This window comes from Prionailurus viverrinus, chromosome F2 (assembly GCF_022837055.1).
Source record: "Prionailurus viverrinus isolate Anna chromosome F2, UM_Priviv_1.0, whole genome shotgun sequence".
NCBI classification, from domain to species: domain Eukaryota; kingdom Metazoa; phylum Chordata; class Mammalia; order Carnivora; family Felidae; genus Prionailurus; species Prionailurus viverrinus.
The window spans coordinates 78,835,948-78,859,309 of NC_062578.1; the positions used below are offsets into that span (position 1 = coordinate 78,835,948).

Sequence of the window (23,362 nt, forward strand, 5' to 3'; positions counted from 1 at the left end):
CGTGTATGCAGACGTTTGGAGAGAGCCGTGGCTGTGAAGTCCGCCTCTATTTTTACCTCCTCCAATGGAGGAGAGAAAAGATGTGTCATCTCCCTTCCTCCAAGCATGGAGGGTCTACTCAAGGAGCCTGATACAGATCCCCACAGGCTGGGGACCAGAGGGCCAGTTTGCGTGTCATGCCTCAGAAGGTGAAGGTCAGCAGGATAGAGGCTGATGTATTAGGATAAGCTTAGACATCTGGAATTTGTTGAGAGAAAGGAGGCATTATTTATGCACCAGAGCTGGGGCACATGGACTGGGGAGCTGGCCCGGTGCTGTTTCAAGGCTCACCCAAGGGGACCACCTGGCAGGACAAGAAGACCCCAGCAGGGAACGTCTGTGGTAACACAAGCCCAGGGAGAGGACCTGTGGGGAAGGCGGAGTCAGCAGGAGGGACTGGAAGGGGCTTGCTGGGGCCCTGGGGGCGTACCACGGTAGCCAAGTGGAGCCATGGCCCAAAGGCAAAGTGATAAGGAGACCGAACAGACCCAGGGACAGATCCCGACCCACCCTCTACCTCCCTGAGCCTCAGCTTCTCCTCCTGTAAAATGCGAGTGTTAGTTACAAGCTCAGACTGTTGGGAAGAAGAAATCATAACCATGTGAACAGGCAAAGAGGCAGACTCTTTGATACTTCAGACTTCAAAGGTTGAACGTTCTTCATGACAAAAATTACCTGCAAAGTTAAAGGGCAAGCCACGAGTCAGGAGAAGAGGTTTTCCACCCGATAGATCAAAGACTGGCCCGGGGGAAGACGGGTTTGGCAGGAGGCAGGAAGCTAAACTGTATCACAAAGGAGCAAATTACCCAGAGAAAAAAACCCAAAAGTTGTACAGGGGAAATTCACGAAAGGGGAAATAAAAAATAGCTAATGCACACATAAAACCGTGGGTCCTCCTCAGGAAAATGCAAACTAACCCAAGCCACTAGATTTTACCCCTCTAGATTTGTGTGGAGAACTAGTCTTTGCACAAGCTGCCGATGGCAGTTTAAACGGGCCCTGTGAAAGGCATTTCGGGCAGTCACTGTTTTAAAACATTACATCTGCGCACCCGATGACGGATTTAGCAGTGCAGCTTCTTGTTACCGCCCCTGAGAAGCTCCCCACACAGCATGCACAGAAATGCTCACTACTCATCACCATTTGCAGAAGTCCCCCAAACGTGTTTAACAACCGCCCTTCCAAACAGACCAGGTTTGTCCCATTTGCAGATTTCTTGTTGCAACCAGTCCCACCCATGGCCCATTTCAAACTGCCAAGGAGAAGTCTCTAAATCCGGGGAGAGATGAGCAAAGCCAGCTCTCATGAGCCAGTGTCAGCTGACTGTGGCTGCTATGGCCCCCAATACTATACGTGAAGAGATTTTGAAAAAGCAAGAAAACCCAACATCGCCATATTACCTCGTGGCGCGCAGAACGTGGAAAGAAATGCAAAGAATATATACCAACAAGTTAATAATGGATTGTCTGGGAAGCGGTGGGATCGTGCCTTTAGATAGTCAAAGGTATCTTTAGCCTTTTTTTTACGATGTGCTAAAGGAGACTTCAGTCCCAGATCACTTATGCAACAAAATTAATACTGCGAACATTGAAGTAACGTAGTTGTATTCTTTGTGCAGCAAATTAATGGAATTGCCAGTGGATGCTGATTCCTCTGCTAAGCTCCCTCCTACCGTTGCTGTGCACACCGGGGTGGGGGGACAAATCAAGTCTGTTCATGCAAGCATGAAATAAATTGTTACTGAGTGCCTACTTCATTCTCAGTTCTCCAGTAAAATACGGTGAGCAAGATGGACATTGAATTCCCCCACCTGGGGGAGCTTAAATCGTCTAATGGAGAAACAGATGTTACCTTAAAGAGCAATTTCCACGATCCAAGGCTGCAAACCTTGTTGAGAAAGGGAGAAAAGAGGCACGTAGTAGGTGTGACACTGGCGGGATCTGGGATGCCGGGAGGTAAGTCTGCAGGTGGGTACAACGTCCGGAAGGATCTGGAGGAAGGAAGGTTGGGGAGGTGGAGGGAAGCGCGGAGGGAGAAGAAGCCAGGACACCAAGGGGAAAGATCGTGTCAAAGCACGCGGGGAAGAGAGGGCCGAGGTGGGGAAGAGAGAGCCAGGGATGTGGGGGGTGGAAGAAGCCGCTAGGGCTGGAACTTGGCGGACAAACAGGCAGTGGCAAGGGCTGATACCAGGCAGGCGGGAGGGCCGGCACCCAGGAAGCCTCGAGGCCGGGGCCAGGTTGGTAATCAAAGTACTTTTGTGACAGAAGCAAACAAAAACCTAAAATTCCTCCACGGCAAATCACCAGATGACAAAATCTCCCTCAAACCTTTTCTACAACAATGTGTCCAAGATTACTGACCCTGCGGAGCCTGGGAGAGGCAATGTCACACAGTAGGTCTGCAGGAAACATTGGTCTCCTTCCTGTTTCAGGGCTTGCCTCTACAGGCTGGACGTCTACCTAAAACAGAGGTCCTGACACTGATTTTTTTCTGAAAACACAGGTATCCCTCCCATTACTCACTGTCAATTTGAATCCTCATTTCCTTGGCCATATGTCCAGTTTTTTGTAGATGAAAACCCCTTCCTTCCTTGTTCGTCCTTCCTTCCTTCCTTCCTTCCTTCCTTCCTTCCTTCCTTCCTCCCATCTCTCTCACCCAGACGTCCCTGTTGTTTTAATTTAATGCAGCAACTCTGTTACAATTTTTACTGTCTGAGGTGCTTAGATATCCCTTCCCTACAGTTGGCTTGACTCCCCTTGTCCCAGGGTCTATCCATGCATCTGCTCTAATCACTATCAAGGCTCAGGTAGGCTAGGAGGCAAACACACATTTCTTGCCCAACGGCCCTAAATGCAGAGCAAGGTGCCATCCCTTGGCGACCTCCACTTTCTAAGTACCTCTGGTGTCAGAGAATGTGGTTGGGGCACAACTAATGACCACCCCCCCCCCCGGCCCCGGGGCCTCTGCTTAGACTCCCCTTTGCTCCGTCCGCCCTGCTCTGGGGATTTCACACTCACCGAACATGTGCCGTGTGCACCATGCACTTTTTGGGGTGTTTGCGATTTTGCCTAGTCCTCCTCACAGCCCGGTGAGGTGTGTTCGTGGGCGCCACCATATGGAACCGTCAAGTGAGCCGGGGAGAGGCTGCGTGACACGATCGAGGTCACGGCACGCAGGGTAGAGGCGGAACACAATCCTGGGCACTGGTTTCCATCCTCGCTCTGCCACAGAAACGGGACCTGCAAGGCTGGCAGGGCTCCCCCGGCTGGGAAAGTCGAAACTGCAAAATTGTGCTTTCTTTTTACTCTCCTTTTGTCTCCGCCCTTTGGCCGCTGTGGACAGGGACACAGCTCCTGACAAGGAAGGGCAGGGCTCGACCAGCATCCTGCGCTCCACACGGCCTCCTCTCCTCCTTGGCAACCGCCGTGCCTGAATCGGAGCTAAGGAGCTACTGATAAAAACATCTTACAGCAAGATCCGGACAGAGAAGCGGGTAGTGCTATTTATTGTTGGAAGGGGCTCTCTTAGGACAGAGCCGTCCTCAGGCTAACGCTCCCTATTTCCTTCCCAACACTCACTTAGCCCTTTGAGCGATACCGTGAGGGATGAGGGAAGCAAAGCAAGAAAATATAGCTTAAATTAAATCTCCTTACAGTTTGCAGTCCACTGATAGACACCCAAAGCATGCAGAGCGTGACCTTCCTCAAGGAACTCATGGCTGCCTTAGCGCCTTAACGTTTATCTTCCATAAAAGACGAAAAGTAACCTTATTAAAGGTTCCATTAGGGACGAAAAGTAACAGCACCTTGCCCCTCAAGGCCCTGAAAGCCTTGCTTCCAAATTCCTTAGAAACTTACACTCTCTGGGGATGCCTGGGTGGCTCAGTCAGTTAACCGTCCGACTTCAGCTCAGATCATGATCTCATGGTTCATGGGTTCAAACCCCGCGATGGGCTCTGTGCTGACAGCTCAGAGCCCGGAGCCTGCTTCAGATTCTGTGTCTCCCTCCCTCTGCCCCTCCCCTGCTCACACTCTGTCTCTCTCTCAAAAATAAATAAACACTTGGGGCGCCTGGGTGGCTCAGTCGGTTAAGCAGCTGACTTCAGCTCAGGTCATGATCTCACGGTCCGTGAGTTCGAGCCCCGCATCAGGCTCTGTGCTGACAGCTCAGAGCCTGTAGCCTGTTTCAGATTCTGTGTCTCCCTCTCTCTGACCCTCCCCCGTTCATGCTCTGTCTCTCTCTGTCTCAAAAATAAATAAACGTTAAAAAAAATTTTTTTTAAATAAACATTAACAAGAAACTTATACTCTCCCTGACCCCCACTAATTAGAAAGCACACAGTCAGTCACTCCTCAGAGTGCTACAATAAAATAAATAAATTTTATAATAAAATCACGTTGATGCCCCAAAACCGTCTCAAGAATTCTTTCTTACCCGTTGGCTCATGAACCCTACTTCAATTTCATCAGGGAGCACTGCTCGTAAGCTCTCCTATTGTACAGCTGAGAAAACTAAGGCTGACAGACTGCAAGTGACCTACGATCCTGCCAGCCTTCGGTTTTCTGGAGCCCGACATCAAAACTGTAGGAGCAAAAAACCAACCCCTGAGGCTGGGCCAAGATGCAAACTCGCTTCGCTGCCTCCAACCGCAAGCCGTGTTCTGCTCTTCTGGCTGTAGCAGGTGGCGGGGCGGGGTGGGGGGATTCTCTGCCCACCCCCCATTCCCTGCTCTGTGTTCTTGTGATCTGCAACACGTATCAAACGTTGGCTGTTTGGTATGTGGAACTTTTCACAACATGCCACATGCAGAGCCAGCTGAATCCGAACAAACAAGTTGGCTGAAAAGTGGCTCGATCAAGGTAGCTATATTTAGACCGGGAGACGAGCAGGTCTTCCTGAAAGACTGGGGCCTTACGAGGTCATCTGTATGCATGCTCATTAACCAGGCACTGGGCTACTGTAAGATTGTTCTAAGGCAACAAAGACACTGGCAGATTTGGGGCATAAAATGCTCATCACGTCATCATTTACAAGAAACGACACTGAAATCAAATCACACCACATAACGGAGCTGTTAAGTACATCACACTCCACCCAATAAATGGAAAATTATGAGAAAATTAAAAAGACTTACCTGATGGCATACTTCCTGAAATGACAGCATTTGCAATACACAAAAGTAAAAGCTAAACGCTGTGGAACTAACTCAGTTTTGTTTCCATATATACAGAGAGGGACTGGAAAGAGAGGTGTTTTAGAACGGAAAGAGGGAAGAAAGAGAGAGAGAGAAGGGGAAAACGGGGCTGGGAAAAAAAGACAGGGAAAGAGAAAACAACTTGAAAAGAGAAGGTAACTCACCAAATGCTGTGCTTATATGAGACCGAGATGGTGGTATTATGGGGTTATTTGTATTCCTGCATTGTATTTTGGTTTTAAAAATATTCTCAATGAACATGCATGCCTTTTGCAATGAGAAGAAACCCATCTGAAAAATCAACCTGCCTCATGGGAGAAAGGGGAGCAGAGAGGCAGAAAAGCTATAACTCAGCCCTGGAGGAGGATTTCAGGCACAGAGCTGTGGACCAAGGACTCCTACAAAGCCCGTTGACCTGGCCCCGGGGTAGGTGGAAGGGGGTGGCTGGATACAAGCCTGTTAATGTGACACCAGCAACGTCACAGTCCTCTTCAACAAATTTGGCTTCAAGGATGTCTGGCAGGTCCTTGTAACACTCAAATCAGAGTTCTCAAAGTAAGGTGGACCTTGAAATGTCATGCTATCTATTCTTCAATCTCTCGAGACATTTACTTTAAAATTAAGGGGAAGTTAAGAAAAGTCTTTTTGAAACCCCTGTATCCATGAGAAAGCGGTTTCAGGGGCCAGGAAGTTCAACTCAAACTGTCTTCAACAAGAAAGAAAACCCAATCATAACCCAAAGGCAGTTCAAGCTTCAAGGATGGCTTAATTCATTGGCTTAGGGATGAAACTCAAAACTCTGATGTCCTTTCTGTTTTTCCTTTCTCTAGCCCCCCTCCGATTACTGCATGGACAGCCCATCTCTCTTTCTATGATAGAGAAATGGACACAGCAGCATTAGAACTTATATCCCAGCGCCTCAATATCCAGAAGAATAGAGAGAGAAGTCAGGTCCTTCCCTGGACCAAGACCAAAGGGTATGTTGATTGGTAAAAGCTAATCAGAGCCAGGCCTGCAGCTGGGAATTAAATCAGTAAGCCACATGGCTGAGGAAAAGGAAGATGGACGTTTCCCTAGGCAATGGCAGGGTACTGTTGGTAGAAAAGGGAGGATAGAATCCAAGGGGCCAACTGCCATGAAAGTGCCATGTGCTATGCTGGAAGCTTCGTGATGCTTGATCCATTTGGTTGCACAACAAAACGAGGCCTCTTCATCCCCAGGGGAAATTAAAACTCGGGAACTTTAAATAAATTCCTCACTACTCAAACGGCAAGTGGAGGGCCTTTTCATAATGGAACAAAAATTTTAATGAAGGCAAAAATATCCATTTAGATCTCAAGTCCCTGAATTTAAAATACCAGCTTTTCCACTGACTAGTGACCTTGGCCAATCCGTTTAATGACTCTGGGACTTCAAAGTTTCCACTGAATTTTTGGAGTCCCTTCTGGCCCTAAAGCTATGTTGAATTTCCCATTTAATGGCCATTTATTTTCCCATTTCTTATCTCCTCTGGTTCCTATGTCTAAGACTTCAAGGCCATGATCTTCAGAATCTTTTCTACATGAGTGTAAACTAACCAGAAAGAAGAGTTAGACCATGATCGTTCCTCACACACTCCTGATTCAACTCTAAAACTCCACCATTGCTGCTTCATTCCTTTGGTTAGTAATCCCTTTGCCCTGACAGTCCCTCCTAAGGAGGGCTGATAGCTAGTGCAGTAATCCAGCCCAGGGCATGGATTTCTCAGAATATGTTCCTAGGTGAGAGGAACAGTCTAGCCTGTTAAAAAGGGTACTAGTCTGAGAACCCAGATGGTGGCTTTGACATGGACTCAGGAGCTACAACTTTACAGAGGAGACTAGTCCCCTTATCTCAAGAACACCATTGCTGGCCCTGAGGGAAACCAGGCATGGGGCGATGGGTCACGTGCTGAGAATGAAGAGGAGTGAAAACAACATGGTTCCTGCCATCACTCAGCTTGAAGCTACAGAAGCCAATGGAAGAGTCCAGTATTTTCACACAAATACATGATGGCAGTGTTGAATGCCACAGAGCGAAGGCACCTGACACTCAGCCAGGCCAGGGGAGACTTCCAGAGGCAAATGGCCAGTGGGCAAAATTCTGAAGGCCGAGTACAAGTAAAGGGGCAAAGGGCAGGGGAGACAGAGGGCAATATATGCAAATGTCCTACATTCTAGCACCCCCACATTAGAGGGAGTGCTAATCCACACGCTACACAAACACATGGTGAGGAACGGAATCATACAGGACGTTCAGATAAAACATTAGGGAATGATTCTAAGAGGTGAGATTACTCCTGCCCAGAGGCTCTGTGGAAGTAGGAAGAGGAAATCTGATGATCCAGCAGGACGTGACCAAGAAAACACAGAGAGGGATATGCACGCAGGGGCGTGCCACAGAGAGAGCAAGGGGAACAGGAAGTGGTCCGGCCCAAACCAGGACACGTGTCAAGGGGTAACTTGGTTAAGCTTTATTTCAAAGACCTTGAAGATACAACTTAGGAATTCCCTGGGAATGCATGCTTTCTGCCCCATATCAGAACCTCTCTCTGACTCTGGCTCTGAGACTGAGCCCTTCTCTCTGAAATCCAATCCCTCCCCGGTCAGTTTCTCTTAGTTCCTCCTCCAGCATCTTCATGAGCTTCTTTTCATCTGCCCACCCCTGGATGTTCAACCAGCCCCAGAAACCACGTGTAAACTTGTCTTCACCACGGGCTTGAGCCCCTGGGTGTTTGCTTGTGACTGCACAAATTAACTGTAGCTCGGATCTTCCCTGGAGCCAGCATGGACTTCCCTGCACTGGGTGTTTGTGCACATTGTCATACCGAATTATTTTTAAGCAGGGGAGTCTCTTCTCCTCCCTCCAACTCAGTCTTACGTGGAAGTCAAATCCATAAGACGTGGAAGCATGGTTTTATTAATGTCATTTAGTTCATATATTGCAAATATATCACATTTGGTAAAGAAAATCAATGAAACCAAGAAGCCATTCTGATTGACAGGCAAGCTTGAAGTCAACAGCTAAGGAGGCACAGATGAGCTCTGCTTTTCCCCCGTGATTACACGAAACACAGTGTATTTAACACTTACAGTAACTACTGTTTATAAGCGTCAGTGTGATAAATGCCTGATTGTTCTCATCCCACCCCCCAACACTGGTTTGGGTTCTGTTTTTCATTTTAACTCCCAAGATCACTGTTGGCCTTGATATTTCAAGAGCCCTGAAACCGATGGGAAAACAAAGGTTTGTCATCAATTTCTGTTGGAAAGTTCTGTCTCTAATTATATCTAACACATGCTCACACTATTCCTCATGAATATTAAAGTCAAATACGAAGCGAGGGGAGCTCAGAGTACGTGCGGACATTGCGTGTGACACCATATCATCATGACCTGGGATGCCGTCTGTTGTCACATGGTCACACCGTAGTGCCAATCTGTGCTGAGCAGCTGCAGCAGCCGGGCCCCTCACGTGTGAGAGCCACAGCGGGAGTGGGGGGGGGGTGGGCTGCTGGCACCAGGTCATGTGATCAGACTTGTACACCTGCCGCATCTCTCCCACAGTGATGCACAGCTGAACAGAAAGTCCAGCTTGGGTTGATGATGGGGATGAGGAGGACGACAGAGGCTGACGTCCTACTCCTTGGGGACCCGCATTACCTAACTGAGTCTTCAACATGACCTCACAAGGAAGGTTCTGCCCTAGCTATTGATTCTGCAAGGAGAAACTGAGGCACCAGGCACTTGTTTCACTGTTTCAAAGAGGTGGAGCTAGGATGCGAACCCAGGCAGGCTGCAGAAGGTGAGCTCTTAAGTAGGTCCTCAGTGTGTCAACATTCACTGAGATGATAATACAAATATTTCACTCACTGAACCTTTCATATGAGTTTAAATATTTAAACAGCAAAACTGGGATGACACATGCAGTCCCTGTTAAGCCCTTCCATGGAATACGGGCTGCGCAGCCCCTGCCGGTCTGGTTTGTCACTCCACTGACGGTGTTGTGCGAATGGCTGACAAACACTGGGGGCACACAAGGAACAGGTGCAGCGAGGAGGCTGAGCCCAGGGAAGGATGAGGCGAGGTTGAGCCATAGCCAGGTCAGGAGGCATGGAGGGGTCCAAGAGAGCTGAGGAGGAGAGCGTCCCAACTGATGGGACTTGGAAATTGACTCAGTGTGGAGAGAGGGCGGGGAAGGGATTCAGGGTGAAGTGCGGGTGGCTCTTGTGGGACCAGCTGGGTGGCAGGGCCATTCATCAACGTCACTTATTCTTCCCTTCATCGGATGCTTATCACAGGTCCCGTTCTCAGCACTGCGGGTGGAGCAGGGGACACGCAGGACCTGCCAGACTCTGGAGCCAGACTCACCGGGCTGGAGTCCTGGCTCCACAACTTAGTGTCTGGGGGACCTTGAGGAAGTCCATGGGCATCCAGAGGCCCAAATTGCCCCTTCTGCAAAAAGGGACCTATCACCTATAGAAGGTGTAATGACTTAAGTACCTTCCCATACACAAAACACTTAAAATATTCTATTTCCTAGCACATAGAGAGCACTCAGCCATGATTCACTGAAAGCGTAATTATTAAATTTTAGAGGTGATGCGGGCAATAGATGAGGATATAGTAACACCTGTTGGAGTTGTCTGAGGAAAACCAGAGCACAGTCAGGAACCGAGTGACAATGGGAACTCTATTTTTAAAAAAGTAAGGCAAGGAGCCCCTCTGAGGAGGTGACATTGAACAGACACCTGAATAACTGAGGCAGAACGTGGAGGCTCCAGGTGGAGGGATCCACAAGTCCAGGAGATCTGAGTTGGGAATAAGCTTGGTGCATCCAAGGAAAAGTAAGAGGGAGGGGGTAGGGGGGCAGTAGATGAGTGTGAAGGGGGTAGGGGGGCAGCGGATGAGGGTGAAGGGGAAGGGGGTAGGGGGGCAGCGGATGAGTGTGAGGGGAAAGGGGGTGGGGGGCAGCAGATGAGTGTGAGGGGAAAGGGGGTAGGGGGGAAGTGGATGAGGGTGAGGGGCAAGCGGGTGGGGGGGCAGCGGATGAGGGTGAAGGGGAAGGGGGTGGGGGGGCAGTGGATGAGTGTGAAGGGGGAAGGGGGTGGGGGGCAGCAGATGAGTGTGAGGGGCAAGGGGGTAGGGGGGCAGTAGATGAGTGTGAAGGGGGTAGGGGGGCAGCAGATGAGGGTGAAGGGGAAAGGGGATGGGGGGGCAGCGGATGAGTGTGAAGGGGGAAGGGGGTGGGGGGCAGCAGATGAGTGTGAGGGGAAAGGGGGTAGGGGGGAAGTGGATGAGGGTGAGGGGCAAGCGGGTGGGGGGGCAGCGGATGAGGGTGAAGGGGAAGGGGGTGGGGGGGCAGTGGATGAGTGTGAAGGGGGAAGGGGGTGGGGGGCAGCAGATGAGTGTGAGGGGCAAGGGGGTAGGGGGGCAGTAGATGAGTGTGAAGGGGGTAGGGGGGCAGCAGATGAGGGTGAAGGGGAAAGGGGATGGGGGGGCAGCGGATGAGTGTGAAGGGGGAAGGGGGTGGGGGGGCAGCGGATGAGTGTGAGGGGGATGTCCAGGATCCGATCACACGGGGCCAACCAGCACCTGCCAAGGAGTTCTCGTTTTGCTCCAAGGTAAACAAAAGGCGATGCAATGTTGTGGCTAAGAGCCAGACTGCCTGCATGGGATCCTGACCCCAGCTCTTCCTAGATGTGTCCTCCAGTATCCTCATCTGTAAAATGGGGGTGGTAATAGTACCTACTCTCCAGAGTTGCCGTGAGGAATATTTGCAAAGAGTGGGAACGGCACCCGGGGCAGATTAAATGTTACGTAAGCATTGGTGGCCGCGGCTGTTCACCACCATCACCACCACCCTCATCACCACTATCATCTGTGGATTCTGAGCTGGGAAGCAACATAATCTGAACTATCTGCAAGTACAAAGTAGCACTCTGGCTTCTGCGAGCAGGTTATAAAGGTCGGCCGACTCGAGAGCGCCAGCAGATCAGTGTGTCGCACACAGACGGAAGAAGCAGACTTCTTAGGCTGACGTTTCTGTGCGTGTAGATTTCAACATTTCCCCAAGAATATGTATGTGCCGGGTCAAGCTAAGCAGTCTTTAAAACCTACTGCCTACCTAAAGCGAATATGCTATTTTAAAAAAGGGTGGGGGGAGGGGGAGAAAGTAATATAGAAAAATAAAACAAAACTCTCAGACTCTTCCTTCAAGAGCATTCTGAGTAAAAGCCAGACTTCAGAGATAATACATTCCTCACAGCCTCTCCTGGAGACAGTCCCAATGAGCTAACAAGACAAAATGAGAAATGCCTTTTCTGCAACTGTCCAAATACAACACAGATATGGAAAAAAGTAACAGGGGCATTTTCTGTTAATTTTCCTGCCTGAGAAAATTTTTAACATAAATCCGTCCTCTTATCTCTGGCTGTCATTGGAAAGAAGGGACATTGGACGGATAGACTGAAAGCCAATTTGTGGGAAAGCCTGACCTGGTAACCCCACTCTCCAGGACAACCCTGCTCTGGTTTAAAATGTATCTTGTTCAAATTGTTGGCCTCTATGGGCGAATTTTGTTCTGTATCATTGTCCCAAGTAATATTTTCCTAATTTTTTTACTGGGCACACACAAATAGGGCAATGAATCAAAGGCACTCTATAAAACCGAGAGGGCTTTTGAGTCTCGCTATTTTAGGAAATAAAAATGGCTAGCAGTACAATATAACTGCTCAGACACTGAGCTGAGAGCTTGATGTCTACTAATGGATTTTACGTAACCTTTTACCCAACTTCAGTTATTTACATAAAACTTGGATGATTTTTACTGTATCTCCTGACTATCTCCACTGGCACTGCTTAATATTTGTTTGCAATAATTTGTTCTGCTTCAAAATTCAATTTAAAGGGGAATTGGCACCATTCTCTTATAAAAACTAAACCAGTGTTGCTTTCCATACGTAGGAGATATTGGTCGAAAGTATGAAAGATTCAAAGAATAAGGGTGACTCAGGAGTCTGTTTACAGTGGGGAGTGGGGGGCCCCAGGGGGGTGGAACCCAGACATGTCCACACCGTGTGGAAAATGGACTTCGGGTTTTGGACAACCACAGCCTAGCTCCATCCTGGAAAACATCCTCACACTTGGGACTGAAACAGAGACGATGAAACACTAGTAACTAAATAGCCAATCAGGGATCAGACGCTCCGTCTAAATGTTGTCAGCGCCTATGATAATTCTTTCCAATGCCTTATGGAAGTCCTTTTGCCTTTGTAACCCTATCTCTTGCCTCCAGCTTGGAGCACACCCCATTTCGGGGTCTCTGTGTCTCCCGGATTGCAGTCCCTGAGACCCCAAATAAAGGCATACATTGATTTTGCAGTGTGACTTCGCTTGTTTGGGAAAACAGATGAGTGTTATTAAAGTCTAGCCAGATACTCTTGACAGATAATGGGGGTGATCCCGTCTCTGTTCTCCTTGCTAAAAAAAAAAAAAAGGAGATTAGCAAAGGTTAATTATATAAATTTATTATCCTGAAATACATTTCTTTCTTGAATTAAACACAAGCCTTGAAAGAAGGTTGAAAATGAAGACAGTTTTCCGTTGGGATGGCTATTCCGGAGCAGTATTTCATAGGTCCCTAAATGCATCTTCATTATTCGCAGCCACCGCAGAACGAAGGCTGCTAGTGGCCACCATCAAATCACGGGCTCTTTCCCGGAGACAAACCTAGAATTGTACCCCCTTCACAGGCTGCTCTTCTCAGCGTCTCTGTTTCTCAGGTGCATCCAGACAAATAAATCCCAGCAAATGAGATGTAGGAGCATCACCCGCCTGCCACTGCTCCCCGCCCCCCCCCCCAAAAAAAGAAGGCACCGTTCCCCTCACTCTAGTTTACTCTCCGTCCAGCCTGTGGCTCCATCCAGGCCATGGCCAAAGCTTCAAAAGTCAGCCTGGACCCAAAGGGGGTCTTGAAAGTGGAAGCTGTACTTCAGGACAAAGGAGCAGAAAGACGGCTGGGACTTGGGGTCTGAAGGCCACAGGGACACCATACCAATGCGGTCTGCTCACATCTGGAGTTTAATGTGGGTGAAAAATCATCTTTTGTCTGGCTTAAGCCCCTCTATGTCATGTCTGCATCACTCACAATCCCATATAATTATTAACCAATATTGGTGTTAACACCACACCGTGGGAAATGCTGATTTAAGCCCTCAAGCATGCTGTGAGATACAAATTATGATCCTTATCGTACAGATAAAAGACCTGAAATTCAGGAAGATCAAGTGACTTTCCCAAAGGCACAGAGCCTGTAAGAGACTAAGCCACGTTGACAGTCCAGCTTTCTCTGCCTTCAAAGCCTCTGGAATCCGGACTATTCTGTCCCTGGCCCAATGCCCAATTTGTCCCATTGCCTATGATGAAACTTAGCTCTTAAAATAAATGCAGAAATATAAAATTCACTTTTTTATTATTGAAACGGCCACTGACTCAACTTGTCCAGCGATTCTGGACTGGGCCCCAACATGTAGGACACTGGCCATCAGCAGGCACTGTTCTGTGCCTTGGCCACCACAGTCAGAATGCCTGCAGTCTATAGGCTGCCCGGGGGCCTAAATGGTTGAGCTGAAAACAAAATGATGAGATTCAAGAGAAACATAACCCTACAAGGTCAAATTAGTAAATGCTTCATTAAATCTCCTCGAAATAATATACTGGTCACATGTAGTCTTTACAAATATTACACTGCATTTGCAAAGATCTTATAGGTAGATGGCCTCACTTGCAACATTTTCCAAGCATGCAGAAAAATCACAACTGTTCACGAATAAAGAGTCATTTGGAGTTAATTAATTAAAAAAAATTTTTTTAGTGTTTTATTTATTTTTGAGACAGAGAGACAGAGACAGAATATGAGCAGGGGAGGGAAGGAGAGACAGGGAGACAGAATCCACGAAGCAGGCTCCAGGCTGTGAGCTGTCAGCACAGAGCCCAACGCAGGGCTCGAACCCATGAACCAGAATATCACGATCTGAGCTGAAGTCAGACGCTTAACCGACTGAGCCACTCAGGCGCCCCTGGAGCTAATTAATTTTAAAAATTTTACAGAAAAAAAAAATGTGCATTGGATGTGGGAAATTGCTACATTTTAATACAGCTCCTAGAAAGTGGAGTGGGGTCATCAAAAGTAGGAGTGCCTGGGGTCGGATGGAGGTCCTGAATGAGTTCTAGGGACTCAGTGTGGTGGGGGGGCAGGGGGGCGGGGGGAGGATCTCCATCAGCAGGAATTTTGCCCTTGAGAATGTTCCTCCTCCCTCTCCCCATCCCTGATCCCCACATGCAGTGGGGGTGCAGACTCCCTCATTTTAAATGTGGAAAATCCTGGACAAAACAGACCTTATCACTCCTCGCAGTTGAGAGAGAGCCCCTGGCCTAGCCAGGGCACATACCCAGCAGCACTGGACACACAGAGACAGGCTTTCTGCCCTTTATAGCAGTCACTATTTCGTGCGCTCAACCACCTCCTCTAGCTCGGAAACAAATAGTTCTTTTCGTGGTGACACTCTTTCCATCGGCACCAGATGAAAATGCGTCTGTGAGCAGGTCAAGAATGAGGACCCTCTGCCCCGTCTACTCTCAGGGACCCGTCCTTTACGTTACGGCGATAAGACTCGAGAATTTCTTCACGTAACTAAGCCACTGAGCCGAGAAGAGGCAACCATCCAATTATCTGCCATTAGTACCAACTTACTAGCGACAATTACATAATTTCCAGGTTCTCAGCAGCAAGTTCATTGTGCGTCCCCACATGAGTTTCCTCTTCAGTATTTTCTCTGCTTACCCTCTCACCTCACTTCTAGAGCTGACTTAGGAGGGGTGGGAGTGCGGATCTAGACACTACAGGGGACCCTACAGGGAGGGGATCCTCTGACACCCCTGCACGTGGAGGCCTGAGGGGGCCCCTCCCCTGGCAGACATCTCTCCCCCTGATACTCCCAATTCCATGCATCTATTTCATTCTTAGACTTTCAGAGCCCACTTGGCCAAATCAGAAAGAGGCTGTCTTGACTCTTTGTTGTTTTTTTTTTTTTTAAATAATCGTTTTTTTGAACAACATTTTAATGACTATTAATTGAAAGCCCCAGAAACAGCATGCTTTCTCATTGAGATGCTTCCTCCCTGGGTCGCTGAGCCCTCAAGAGCTCACTATGTTTGTTTAATTGCATGAAATTCTGCCTCTTTTCTTCTTTCTTTATTTCTCCCTCCCTCCCTCCCTTCCTTCCTTCCTTTCCTTCTTTCACTTGAGAGAGAACAGTGAGAGAGCATGAGTGGAGGAGAGTGGCAGAGGGAGAAAGAGAGGGGCAGAGAGAGAATCTCAAGCAGGCTCCACACTCAGCATGGAGCCTAACTTGGGGCTCAATCCCACGCCCCTGGCATCATGACCTGAGCCAAAATCAAGAGTTGGACGCTCAACCGACTGAATCACCCGGGCGCCCCTCAGCCTCTTTTCTTTCTCTCTTTGGTCCAAGTTGTGTTCCCTGGTCTTCCATTCACCGCTGGACAAACATACAGGGAACGCCAACTATGTTCCAGGCACTTGGCAGCCTCCCAAAGCAAGAACTGAGTATGGCAACATGGCTCCGGGGCTTTAAGTCTCATCTTCCACATGGAGGGTTTACTTCTATCCCTAAGTATCAAAGCAAACAAACAAACACACAAACCGTCAAAAAGCGACGTCATTTTAAAAAGACTAGGAGGATTCTGAGCAAGGTAGGCTACCTTAGGATGTCCTTTTCATTGCCAGGGTCTCTCAGGAAACCCCTGCTAGGAACCTCCAGTAATGGAAAGTTCACCAGGAAGTCAACATCCACGGGGGCATCCAGGACTTCAGAGAGCTCTGGAAACAGCTCAGGCCACACAGGAGGCACTCAAGAAACATTTACAGAATAAACAAAACCCACCAGGGTTACCGGTTCAGCCCATGTAAATTTCATGCGTGTCTGCGGATTCTGGCTCCTTCCATAAAACTAAAAATAGCCAAAGTTTATTGAGGGCCTAGGATGCCAATCTCCCTTCTAAGTGCTTTCATAATATTAACATTTTCAATTCTCAGGATGCCATGAAGAAGGGAGGAGGACCATGAGGCCCAGGGAGGGTAGCAGCAAGTCCCGGGTCACCCAGCAGGAGCGGGATCCAGCCGGCTGCACTCCACAGACAGACCCTGCTCTCTCTGTCAGGCCACTCTGAAGCGTGCATCGCATCGTCTCTGCCAGATGCAGCAGGGGTCCTTGGCCTACCCTCACCTTTCTCTCAGGTGCCCGTGCCTCAATCACGCTCAGCAGGTGCCAGCTGCCCCCACACAGGTGCAGGCTGACAGTGCCACTGCCTGGGAGCAACCTTGCCAGTGTGGGGGGAATAGCAGGCCAGGGTGTCCACTCTAGGTGTGCCCAAGCCAAGTAGGCTGAGGCCAGGTGTGCCCCCGCCAATGTGCCCACTCCAGGTGTGCCCGCTCCAGGTAGGCTGAGGTCAGATGTGCCCACGCCAGCTGGGCTGAGGCTGGGAGGACCTGCTGGGGGGCTCTCCTTGGTCTCTGGACAGAGATTTGCCCTGACGTCCCCAGGCCAGAAGTCAGGACACCTGGAGGTCAGGTGGCCTGGCAGAGTCAGACCCGGGGAAACAGCACTCAGGCCCTCCCAGGGATGCTGCCTGAGCCCTGAGCACCTGGCCTTCCTCCTCCTGGGCCCTCGTCACTCTCCTTGCCTTTGTCACTAGGCCTCTTGGGTCCCCACCACCGTGTCTGAGCTCTGAGACAGCAGGGTCTGCCATCAAGCTCTGCTTCAATAATTTTTTTAAGTTTATTTATTTATTTTGAGAGAGAAAGAGAGAGAACACAAGCAGTGACAGAGGGAAAGAGAGGACCCCGGGTAGGTTTGTGCTCACAGCGCAGAGCCCAACGCAGGGCTCCAACTCACGAACCGTGAGATCATGACCTAGGCGGAAACCAAGAGTCAGACGCCTACTGACTGAATCCCCCAGGCATCCCTGCTTCAACTGCACCTCACACACAGCCGACTTTCAGAAACTGGGGTTTGATGCGGAGAACCTCCACAGAAGCTACACTAAACGTGGGGTGGCTTTGGAGACTGTTCCTGCCAAACGTGGCGGGCGCTGAAGCAAGGAGGCCATGACCTTGTGCGTGTGCGTATGGGGGCTCCCAACGTACCCACACACGTTACCTTACCTGATCCCCAAAACAGCCCTACTGTTTCTACCACTGGTGTCCCATTTACAGAGGGAGCTAAACAGAGGCTCCGGGCACAGGGTCACGAGGAACCCGGGTGAACTCGGGTCTGGCTAACTTCACACTCTACTTCCTATAACACAACTAACTGCTATACAGCTTCTAGTGGTTTCTGGAGGCGGATGATAAAGCAGCGGGCCCAGAGATGAGGGCTTGCGTGCTGGTGACCTCTGGATGTGCTCCAGTGGGAGAAGCCTGGGGAACCCAGGGCAGGGGAAGGGGGGAGGCACACACAGTGCATTTCAGGGAGCCAGCCTGATCCCGCAGGGGACTCTGGAACATGAGTTACATCTCAGCCTGCCCCATCCGGAGACAAGAGGCTGGGCTTCCCCATCCCTGTACTAACAATCACGGGTGCGAGGCAGGGGTCGGGGGTGGTAACGGGGGACGATGGGACTCAAGGCCTCAGGCAAGTTCAAATCTTGAACAAAGTGCTTGTTCCCAGCAGCCTGGGGTGATCCTCCAAAGCCAGCTCCCAGGTGCCCGTGAATGAGAGCACGCTGCGCGGTGCGAGAGAAGCGTGGAAACGGGGAGGGTGCGTGCTGTGAGCACGTAGCTGTGAGATGCTCCGACGGGGAACTGGCCACTTTCCCGGGGCGGGACGTCGCCCTCAGAGAACCGGCATCGGCTCTTTCTGCCAATCTCGTGGATCCGAAGGGGCGGGAGGGAGGGACAGGCATGCAAAGTGGAAGGAACAGCAAGGGCAGAGGCAGAGACGCAAGAAGCGTGGTGTAGCAGGTTGGAGAGAGCTTCCCGGGAGGGACTTGCAGGTCAAGCAGGCTGAAGGATGCCACGGCGAGCTCAAAGGGCGAGGGACGAGTGGCTCGGCCCCAGTGGCAGCTGGGTCTCGGGGCCAGCCGGCAAAGCAGACTCCTGGCCTGCCCACAGGGTCGACCAGGAGGGACCCGGGCTTCAGTGTTTCTGAGCTGACTGCTGCCCAGAAACTGAGCAGGTGGGAGAAATTCCATTAACGTCTCGGTTTATCCAGACGGCCCCAGGTGGGTACTCAGAGCCCCGGAGTTCGAGTGTTTTACCTGCGTAGTGTTCGCCATGAAAACAGGCGTATTTGATATTTAGGTGCACTTTAATGGACCCTGAAAAGAAATGAGATGGATTCCCTTAAAGAATAAATGTCACCCCGCCCCCTACACGATGAAACTCTTAACTGCTTCCACTTAATGGAAATGGAAATCACCTCTCAAAACATTACTAAAACTAATCATGGTAATTTTTACATGTTTCCACAATTTACCGAGCTATTTTTCTCTGGCCTTCATGAGCCATGAGTAGCAGATGCCTGTTTGTGCCTAATCACCCCACACAGCCTCAAAGATCTGAAGTTCCCGGACCCACGGACTGACCTCAGCGGCCATCCCCCCAAGGGGAAAATTTGTTAACACCTCTGGGAAGGAAGAGACTGAAAAATCTATTCAATAGCACCGCTCTGGTTAAAGGAAAGGGTCACAATTCAGTATACTTAACATTTATTCACAGGTACGAACCTGCCACTTACCCACAGCCCTGACCCCAGGAGAAGAGAGGAAACAATTCTATGAGACCCAAAAAAGGTAAGCAAGGCTTTGAATCGAGCCAAACCGCATTAAAAAAAATTTTTTTAAGTTTATTCATTTTTGAGAGAGACAGAGCATGAGCGGGGGAGGGAGGGAGGGAGAGAGAGAGAGAGAGAGAGAGAGAGAGAGAGAGAGAGAGAGGGAGGGGCAGAGAGAGAGGGAGACACAGAATCCGCAGCAGGCTCCAGGCTCCGAGCTGTCAGCACAGAGCCCAACACGGGGCCTGAACTCACGAGCAGCGAGATCATGGCCTGAGCCAAAGTCGGACGCCTAACCGACTGAGCCACCCAGGCACCCCAAAACTACATTTTAAAATGTCTCACTTCTGGCTTCTCTCCCTGTTACACCTCAAGCCTCACATGTTAAGTGGTCAAAATTCACCTCTATCTCTCTCTCAGGTCGCAGTGCTTTGGCTTGTAGGAGGCTTCTGAAAAGTTCCGGAACAGCAGAGAGACTTCCTGGCCTCAGTACATCATCACACGACCACCTATAACTGATACTTCTCTGTTTTCAATAATGACCGAGATGCCGTGGACCTCAGATTCACCAGGGCCAAACACCGCCCCCCACCCCCACTGCACCCACATCCACGGAGAAGTGGCCCCCTCTGTGCCCTGCCCTCAGTTCCAGGGGCAGACCTGCCATCCATCACAGGTGATGGCACGTGCGTCTGTTCCATAATGCTGGGATCTTTCTAGAATGCCCAGGGGGACAGTTGCTCCTGGCTGGCGGGAGCTCAGAGCCCCTCACAGTGTAGTCCAAGAGAAGAAACCATCGGTTTCCCAGAGAAACCTTCCCCAAGTCACCTGTTAAGCACATATTGAAAGAAGGAAACAGGACAGTGCACAGGCAATGGCTGCATTTCACGCGGGGAATTATTATTTTTTCTTATTCACAGACTCTAACCATAAACGTCGAGCTTGGAAAACTCAATGAGAAACTGTTTCACATCCAGAGAAGCAGTATCTAAATCATCTGCGAAACCGTTTCCGCAGACTGTGGCTGCCAGAGAACGGGTATGTTTAAAAAGAGAACAAAAATGTTAAATTCTGCCCCTTAATCTACGAGACAACCTCTTGCGTTTGAACAGCCTGGGTTTATAAGTCTTCTGAGTGCGCGCATCTCCTGGGGCCAACCTGATGAAAAGAAGTTGGGGGACTCGGTCGGGCACGACGTGGCCCCCAGCCCCGCCTGCAGTACTTTCTCTCCTCCCCTTGGCCCCCCCGCCACCCCACAAGTGTCCTGTGCACGCCTTGCACCGCTCAGGCCCCAGTCATTTTGCTGCATGCGCCCAGATCATCCTTTTCCACCCTTGTCTGCGGGGCCAGCTTCCGCTCCAATTCAAGACCTCACCTGGGACCCCATCTCAAGGTCCATCTCTGCTGGACTCGGGAGACACTTCTCTGCCTCCCTCAGGGGACTCTGAGCTCCCCCACAGCAGCAAGGCAGACGCCCATCCCCAGCAACGTGTCCCGGGGACCAGCATGGGCCACAGTGCTGCTCAGAAAGGACCACTGTCCGCACAGAAGGGACACTTACTCCAGCTAACAGGTGCCATGAGCTCGCTGTGCACTCCAGGCACCACTCTCAGACATTTCTTTGCAAAATTCATTCGATCCTCAACACAAACCCAAGAGGTAGGTACCTCTTACCAGCCCCACTTTATAGGTGAGGAACCCGAAATTCAAACTGGCTAAACAACTTTTCTAAACCCACACAGCTGGCAGGTGTCGGACGTAGGATTTGAACCTGCAAAACTCAGAGCCTATGGCTCTCACCGCTACTCAGCTCTGCTTCTCTGGATATGGCATGCTTTTTCCATTTCTGTTTTAGAGATAAATGGAACAGAAAAGCCAAATTAAATCATTTGTCCCCGCAAGACCACTCCACTAATGTAAAAATAAAGACATCATTAGGTCCCATGTGTTTTGACTCCTTCTGATTCTTTTTTCAGCATATCCTACTTCATTGTCTAAACATACATTTTTCTTTCTTTTTGCTTCCTTAGAACTACGGGCAGGTGATGGAAATTAGGTCTGGATGATTGTATGCAAACAGCACTGTTAAAACTTCCTTCATTGTTGTACCTGCAGAGGGCGCCCTACCTGGGGTGGAGTATACTCCTCCTCCCCCTTGAAGGTGGGCTGATCTTGCACTTTGGGGAAGGGACCCCTTGGCAGTTACCAGCCCAGCCCTTTAGAGACCTAGAATCTCCTCTCTCTCTCTCTCTCTCTGTTCTCTCTCTCTCTCTCTCTCCCTCTCTCTCTCTCTCTGAACTGAGCTACCGTATAAGAAGATAGACCACTCAGCTGGAGACGGGACCTCAGCTGTTGCCTTGGGCAGTCGAGCATCCCAACCAAGGGATCAGACATGTGAATGAAGACGTCAACAATCCAACCTCTCTGCAGAAATCTCAGCTCAGGGCAGCACATGTGTGACCTGGCTGAACCCAGCCGACTGAAAACATCAAGAATAAATCATCATCCTAAACCGCGAAGTTTTGGTGTTCTTGGTGCCACTGCCATATCTAACTAAACATGATACAATCGGAAATTCACCTTGAGTAAGCAACCACACATTCTGTCTCTTCCTCATGCAGGAATCCTTGTTGTGACTGTCACTGGCCTTTCTGTTAGCAGTCCGATCTCAATATTATGCTCCTGTAAAACCCAAGGGCACAGCAAGCGTACCCTAATTATCCCCGCGTCCAACAAGACCAAAGAAGAAAAAGCAACCTTTTTTTCCTCCCCCAAACTGCATTTCATTTTTCTCTTCTCTGTTTCTGTGGTTCAAGTCCTCCTCTCTCCAAGCCGCCTGCTGGTGGGGACTGCCAGCCCCAAGAGAAGGCTCCACTGGTGACAAGGAGTTGAGCTCAGGCTCTAGAGTCACAGGGGAGGAACGGCGTCCTCGTCGGCTACCTGGGGATGGCTGTCGGCAGGGGGGCTGGGGTGCCAGCCCCACCAGATTTCTGCGTCCCAGCCTCGTCCTGAGAACAGACCTGGCCTCGTGCCCCAGATCGTGTAGCCACTCACAGGTCAGACTGACTGGGCACTTCCTTTGTGCCAGTTCCTATCCTGGCAATTGACATTTGTACTCTCTGTGGATGTAAAAAGTCCTCCTTTATCGTCTCTAAGACAAGAACACTACAGAGGATGGATTTTTATCCTCATCCTTTTAATTGTTTATTTATTTATTTTGATGGGAAGAGAGAGAGAGAACATGGGGAAGGGGGAGAGAGAGACAGAGGGAGAACATGGAGAAGGGGAGAGAGACAGAGAGAGAAAGAGAACATGGGGAAGGGGGAGAGAGAGACAGAGGGAGAACATGGAGAAGGGGAGAGAGACAGAGAGAGAGAGAGAGAACATGGGGAAGGGGGAGAGAGAGACAGAGGGAAAACATGGAGAAGGGGAGAGAGACAGAGAGAGAGAGAGAACATGGGGAAGGGGGAGAGAGAGACAGAGAGACACAGAGAGAGAGAGAGAATGAATCTCAGCAGACTTGCACTGTCAGTGCAGAGCCCGACGTGGGGCTCGAACCCATGAACCATGATCTGAACCCAAGACCAAGAGTCGGATGCTTAACCAACTAAGCCACTCAGGTACCCCTATCCTCGTTATTCAGCTAAGGAAATAAAGTCCAAGTTGCCAACTCCTGGGGTTACACACAAGTTCATGCAACGTCAGGTTCCTACTCTCTCAGCCAATTCCAGTGACCTTCGTCTGGCAGAACTTGGGATGGAGACGGCGCTTGCCAAGCGGGGCACCGCAGGCTTCCTGAATGCTCACGGGGCACGGGAGACTTGGTCTCAGCTGCCTGATTTCTTCGCCAGAGAGAGGAGCAGAGTGGAAGACACGGAACGCTGTGGCAGTGCGAAGACTTATTACTTAATGCTGGACTCTACCCAGGGCCAGAGGAGGAGCAGGGGGTCTCCAGTATCTTTCTGTTTCTAGCCCACAGGCTCCGCCCATAAACCAGCTGCAATCTGTGATGTCCTCTTGGGTGGCCTGAGCAGCCTGCTCTGCCCTGCCCCTCCCCCGCCTCCCCCAGGGTGGAGCTAAGCCGACCCTGTTGGCTGGTCTACACTCCCAGTACACGCCAATCTGTGGGTATTTAACTGCATTTGATTCTTTTTTTTTTTTTTTTTTTTTTAGAGAGAGAGAGAGAGGAAGAACAAGCAGGGGAGGGGCAGAGAGAGAGGGAGACACAGAATCCGAAGCAGGCTCCAGGCTCCGAGCTG

At 50.0% G+C, this 23,362-nt stretch overlaps 1 protein-coding gene across 4 annotated transcripts in view; it reads right to left on the minus strand.

Moving 5' to 3' along the window:
- FAM135B (family with sequence similarity 135 member B) overlaps nucleotides 1-23,362 on the minus strand; it is a 281,764-nt gene that overhangs the window by 114,091 nt on the left and 144,311 nt on the right. The gene's annotated exons all lie outside the window — the stretch shown is intronic.